We start from the raw sequence: 5,743 nt of genomic DNA on the forward strand, positions 1-5,743 counted from the left end.
AATATGGAATTAGAAATGGTTGGAGACAAGTGGCAACTAAGATTGAAGCAGACATTTTCAACTTTTTTTTTTTTAATTTCTGGTGTTAAACATTTTAAAGTTTGATGCCTCAAAGTCAAAAAGTTAAAAAAAAAAAAAGAATCACTCACAATAACTAACTAATTATTATTCCTTCATATCCTTCAAGCATTCTTGCAAGAGAAGTGCTTTAACAACTAACAATTCGTTGTATATTATTATTGTATCGATTTTCATTGACTCCATTCAATTGTATTTTTGGTGGAATTTGTATTTGAATGTTTTTTAGTTAATTGTTCGTTAAATTACACACAAAAAACTCCTTATAAATAATAAATTTAAAAAAAAAGATAATTAAGAAGAGATTTTATTTTTTCCTATAAATTTGTATTTTTTTATACATATATATATAATCATTAAGAAGAGATTTTAATTCTTTAAATACAAAACGACGCCTACGTTTTGATTAAAAAAATTAAAAAAAAAAGTTTGATTCACAAAATGGCACTGCCCCGATATTTTTTTTAACTAAAAAATAAATAAAAGCGCGGTTGATGTTTTGATATTCAGCATGTTTTTAAAATATAATCTGGTCAAAACACCATCAGCGCGTTGCAGAAAAATAAAAAAGTGGACAACATTTTGTGAAAACGCCAGCAACATCTTATGCTAGTAGGAATTAAAAAATATAAAATCAACTATAAAATGAGTGTTGTGTTGTCTTGTGGTGAAACACAGAAGTGGAGTTGTTCTTCATTTTGAGAGCTTTATTCTGCATATGAAGTAAAAAACTTTGGAGTTCTTCATTTTAAGAGTTTTATTCTGTATATGGAGTGAAAAACTTTGTGAGTGAGTGTGATGAGTATAAAATAGAGGGTTATATTAGTTTAAAAATATATTATAATGGTCAGATTTTGTCTCATATACATGAGGACGTGAGCTTTTTATGTGAGAATTTATCTGTTATTATTGTTTAAGAGTGTACTTTCTTAAAATGTAGCTCATCAGGTGTTGAAGATAATGACAAATATTGTATAGATAGTTTGTGTTAGTATTTGGTGGTTTCGTTTAATTTCAAATAATGCATGTGGTTAATAAAGTTAGTAAGTAAAGAATATTTTCGACCTACCATCAAATTAGAGCACAAACTTCATTATTGAGTTGTATGTTAAGTCTAGGGGTGACAGGAGAACCCGAACCAACGGGGGTACCCGATCACTGGGGCGGGTTTAAACCCGACCCGGAGCGGGGTGGGTTTATGTCGGGGCGGGACGGGTTCGAGGTCAGGGTGAACCTTGTTGTCGTCGCAGTTTTTCGCCGTTGCCGCTCAGCCCGCAGTTCCTCACCGCTTAGCCCGTAGCTCCAGCCTGCCGTCGCTGCTCAGTTTTTAGCTCCGTAAGACCGTAAGTTCCTCTGGCTCTTGTTCTCTCGTGCGCACTTTTCTCTCTCCCTCTCCATCATATTGTGAGATCTAAGTTCTTTTTTGTTCCTCCACAGATTCATCTCTTGGTTGCCGCTGTTGTGAGCTTGGCCATCGCCATTGCATGTGAGCCTGTCACTGAAGTCCCTTCTCTTTATCTCTCTGAGTCTGTGACTATAAGTTTTACAATTTTTTATTCAATTTTGTAAATGTATGTGCTGAAGTGGGTTTATATGTATTTGATTGAGAATTTTGTTGTAAATTTGTTGATTGAGAATTACTTTGTTGATTGCAATTTGTTTGTCTGATGGTAGTTTTTCATTTTTCATTTTGATTGAGCATTTGAGACTTTGTGATTGTAATTTTGTTTTTATGTGTCTAATTGCAGTTTTTTAATTTTTTATTTTGAATGCGAATAAGAGACATTGTAATTATAATTTTGTTTATATGTGTTTGATTGCAGTTCTTTATTTTTCATTTTAAATTATTATCGGCTATAGTATTTTTCATGATGTTGGCATGTTGCAACTGGTTATATATGTTGATTGAGAATGAGGCTATCATATTCATGCTTTAGATCAACAGAACAATAAAAATTTAGTACTTCTATAGTTTATACTAGTATTTACAATCTAATACTTACCTATGCTATAATGCTTCTTTGTAAAGTTTTCAAAGTGCTTCCAACTTTTACATTAGCAAAAATTCAAGAATTGAAGGATCTTGAAGAGGAAGCTAAGAGGAACCAATCCTTGAAATCTCTCTTGCTATCTCCTTCTGGTGACTTTGTGATTTTTTATTATGGAAATAAAGTAAGCTACTAATTAATTAAATTTCTAAACTAAAACATATGTAGCAGTTTTCAAATGTGATTGTGTGTATATTTATTCATTCATTCAGATAGCTGTTTTTGAATTCAAGAGCAAAATGGTTGAGCTTTATTTCTCATTGAGTTCATATGAAAGATGCACTAACTTTATTTTTGGTCTGGTGGAGTTTTATGACAAGTTAAGGTCAAATGAGGAGAGCTTTGAGATTGTGATGATACCTCTTGATGAGTAAGAAGAATCCTTTAAGAAAGGATTGGAAAGTATGCCTTGATTGTCATTGTCTTTTGAAGACAAGAACGGTGAAAAATGATCAAAAATAAAGATTGAATACTCTTTTATATTAATGTTATAATTTTTTATTATGGTGTTAAATTTATAGTGATCAAACATTAGCTTTTTTTAATTTCAAGTTATTGACATTGTATGAATCTTATGTTTGTATTTTAATTTATGCAAAAATTTTAAATTTTTGTCTTAATTTATATATGAATATGTAAAAATTAAAATGTTATTTAATTTTTACAGGGGCGGGGCGGGTTAGGGTACTACAGTTTACTACCCGCAGGTAGTGACAGGGCGGGTAGTAAATGATTAACAGGACGGCGGGGCGGAGTCGGGTAGGGCAAAAACCCGCCCCTACCCGCCCCACTGCCACCCCTAGTTAAGTTCGAAAAAATTTATGATGTTGATTTTTTGGAACACAATATAAATTAGATGGGTTATAACAGTAAAAGCGATGAAGAGTTTGAAGTGTTATGACATGGATGCTCATCATTAAATTGGCACCGGATTCGATGGTCCCAAAACGTTTGGACCATTAAATGGTCCCATAACAAAACATGTTTTTAAAGTTTTTTTAACAATTGTTACATAGTCCTTTAACTAATTTTAATTACAAATTAACCACATATATTCTATTTAATTATAAAAACTATTTTTTATTTTATAAATTATTATTTTATCAATCATCTATCATGTTTATTAACAATCAAAAACAAAAATAATAACAAATTAGATCTTCATTGATCGTAATAAAGCTTTTGGCCATTTCAATGGATTAAAAGTTTATATTTGATCCGTTAGTGATGAATCATTAAATCGTGTTTCCTTGAAAACCAATCGATTGGATTATCAAAATAATCGATTGAATTATAACTCTGATCGATTGGATTACAGTTTATCACAAAACAATCGATTGAAATTTAAATCAATCGATTGGTCATATGACCCAATCGATTGAACGATGAATAAAAAGTGGATTTTTGTAATTCAATCGATTGTTTATACTCTCCAATCAATTGAATTTTTGAAAATAACGTGAGGTCTCACAATTCAATCGAAAAAATGCGCATGATAACTTTTTAAGGAAGCATAAAAGATGCGCATGATTTTTTTATATTAGAAAAAAATAAAAGCATCTGCAATGCACTTCACAATTTAACTATAATATTTACATTTCACTCAATTCCACTGTTCATTGAAAGAAATTTTCTTACTTTTCATAGTCCAATTTCTTCTCATATTATTTTTACCAAATACGCTAAGATGTATACTAATATCTTTCTTAAAATTGTTTTGATTATTTTAGATTGATTTATAGGTTAAAGTATATTAATAAAAGCACAAAATGAGTTAATCATGAAAAACACACTTTCATGAGTTAATTATCTTCAATATCAATATCACTCACATAAACCACTCATATAATATAATATAATTGTACATTTTTCTCTCACTCTCGGACACACGCTACAAAAACAGAGGAATTGAGTTTCTTTACCAAATAACTCAATTCATTTCATTCTTGACATTCATACAAGGCTTTTCATTTCATTGCAAGAGTGGTGGTATATCTTGAGGAATCCATAATGATATAAGCATGGATAAATCATAAGCTTGATATCCAACAAGCTTTATTCCACAAATAGAAAATTCACATGACAGAAAAAAAAGGAAAACACATGAAGCTTTGCATGGCTTCTGTTAGGCATATCCACAAACAAGTCTCACAAGCCACAATGGTTTCCGAGTGAAGATAAACAACCTTCCAAGGAACATCCCAAATACCACTCTACATCCATATCCCACTGCTACTGTCTTCCATCCAAATAATGACTCTTTTGGCTCAGGAAATACTGAAGGTAACCGTTCTTCATCATTGATGCATGACTTTGACAAAGGGAATCCACATAGCATTGGATTTCCTATGTAAGAATCATTTTGGAATGTATTGAACTGTTTTCGTGTTGGTATCTTTCCCTCCAGCTGATTTTTAGAAAGGTTCAAGACAGACAGAAAATTCAAATTTGTCAAAGACAAAGGTATCTCACCTTTCAATTGGTTCCGTGAGAGGTCTAACCATTCCAAACTTGTCAAATTTCCCAAAGTTTGTGGAATCATACCCCTGGTTCTGTTGTGTGAAAGGTTAAGCCCTTTGAGAGAATTCAATTCTCCGAGAATTTGTGGGATTTCTCCTTCAAACAAGTTATTTGACAAGTCTATGGTTGTGAAAATAGTTAATATCCTTGACATTTCTATCAATTGACCTTTCATAATGATCACAACAGATTCATTATATGGTACACTAGTCGTACTAGCATTGGTATCCATATACTTCAAACCACCAGTTTGAGTATTATCATTCCGGGCCATCATACCTTGAAACTCTTGAAAGTATTGCATTGGCAAAGGGCCACTAAACTTGTTATTAGACACATAAAAAATTCTCAACTTTGGAAATGGGTGCTTCCTACTCAAACAAGTGATGGTACCATGAAATTTGTTATTTTGTAAACTGAGTACCTGTAATTCCTGAAGAGTTTCTAGCCTACTGGAAAATACATCTTCTATGTTATTGTCACTCAGGTCTAGAACTTTCAGATTTGTGCAATGAGCCAAAGATTGTGGTATTGGTCCCTCTAATTGGTTGCCATTCAACTTTATAGTCTCAAAATCATTATTCTTGGAGAAGTTTCCAGGTATGCTTCCATAAAACTTGTTGATTTACAAATCCAAAACCAGGAGCGAAGGAAAAGATCCCAAACATTGTGGAATCTGGCCGGTCAAATTGTTGTGAGACAGGATAAGCGCAATGAGGGAGGTTGCAGAATTTGGCAAATCCATATTGTTTTCGTGAATTCAATTAATTGAGTAACAAAACCAATCGATTGAATTGCGAGAGCTCAGGTTGTTTTCAAGCATTCAATCCATTGGAGACAATCGATTGAATTACAAAAATTCACTTTTTATTCATCGTTCAATCGATTGGGTCATATGACCAATCGATTTATTTATGCGAAAATCATGCCTTGCAAGTTTCAATCGATTGTTTTGTGATAAACTGTAATCGAATCGATTGAGTTATAATTCAATCGATTGTTTTGATAATCCAATCGATTGGTTTTCAAGGAAACACAATTTAATGGTTCATTACGAACGTCACGGATCAAATATAAACTTTTAATCCATTGGAATG

General features: G+C 32.2%; 1 pseudogene; it reads right to left on the minus strand.

Annotated features, from left to right (window-relative positions):
• Positions 1–4,251: 4,251 nt before the first annotated feature.
• LOC127748449 (receptor-like protein 33) lies at positions 4,252–5,391 on the minus strand (annotated as a pseudogene).
• Positions 5,392–5,743: the final 352 nt, after the last annotated feature.

This window comes from Arachis duranensis, chromosome 6 (assembly GCF_000817695.3).
Source record: "Arachis duranensis cultivar V14167 chromosome 6, aradu.V14167.gnm2.J7QH, whole genome shotgun sequence".
NCBI lineage: Eukaryota > Viridiplantae > Streptophyta > Magnoliopsida > Fabales > Fabaceae > Arachis > Arachis duranensis.